Source organism: Salvelinus namaycush, unplaced genomic scaffold (genome assembly GCF_016432855.1).
Source record: "Salvelinus namaycush isolate Seneca unplaced genomic scaffold, SaNama_1.0 Scaffold116, whole genome shotgun sequence".
Classification (NCBI taxonomy): Eukaryota; Metazoa; Chordata; class Actinopteri; order Salmoniformes; family Salmonidae; genus Salvelinus; species Salvelinus namaycush.
The window spans coordinates 240,155-241,096 of NW_024057853.1; the positions used below are offsets into that span (position 1 = coordinate 240,155).

Below are 942 nucleotides of genomic sequence, written 5' to 3' on the forward strand. Positions count from 1 at the left end.
TTTTCCGACATAGCGAGGATGTCACTCATTTCCACGTTATGGTGTTTAACCGGACATCACTAAACAACAACAACAACAGCACAAATCCCGGTTAAAAACGTTAAATATCTCACCCTTTATTCTGTTGACGTCAGTCAGTTCTGGGGGGAAAATAATGAAGCTTTTAAAACCGTTAAAAGCCGACTAAACGCAAAGAATTGACGCGCGGTCCCAAGTTGTCCCACCGGACAGTTTCTCGTCACACAGTCCTTGTGCACTGTGAGAAGCGCGCCATCCCGTGGTGAAGATCAGCGCACGGGTCAACAGGTGAATTTGGAAAGTCATTCCTATGGAATTTAGGAAATTTGTACCAGATTATATTTTATAGTAAAGCTTGCTTATAAACAGCTTATAAAGCCATTACATATGAGATATTATCAGTGGCTGAAATTGCATTCGCCTAAGCAGTGGCAACCCGTCATTCAGGGTAGGTGGGGCTCTTTTGAGACCGACATTTTTAGCCCAAAAATGTTTTAGTTTTTTGGGGGCTTGCCTGTTTTGCATATTATTTTGGCATTAATATGTGTCACATATCAGTTTGCAAACAATGTAAAAAAAATAAAAAATAAATAAAAATATATACTGTATATAATTGAGTTAATAAAGCCTCATATAAACATGGTCTCTTTTTGTTTACTTGAGTAAGGCAGCTCCAGTATGCAGGTGTTGTAGCCTAGCTCGGTGCTTTCTGTGGTGGTGGGGCACAGTGTTCTGTAACTCATGGGGACACTACGTCATTCTGTGGTGGTGTTGCACAGTGTTCTGTAACTCATGGGGACACTACGTCATTCTGTGGTGGTGGGGCACAGTGTTCTGTAACTCATGGGGACACTACGTCATTCTGTGGTGGTGGGGCACCGTGTTCTGTAACTCATGGGGACACTACGTCATTCTGTGGTGGTG

The 942-nt window shown here is 42.5% G+C and overlaps 1 protein-coding gene across 1 annotated transcript in view; it reads right to left on the minus strand.

Moving 5' to 3' along the window:
• The window catches only part of LOC120035941 (ventricular zone-expressed PH domain-containing protein-like), a 42,766-nt gene extending 42,526 nt beyond the window's left edge, over positions 1-240 (minus strand). Inside the window, exon 1 of the mRNA XM_038982428.1 lies at positions 114-240. The gene's annotated coding sequence lies outside the window, so the exon portion shown is untranslated. The remainder of the gene's footprint in view (positions 1-113) is intronic.
• Positions 241-942: the final 702 nt, after the last annotated feature.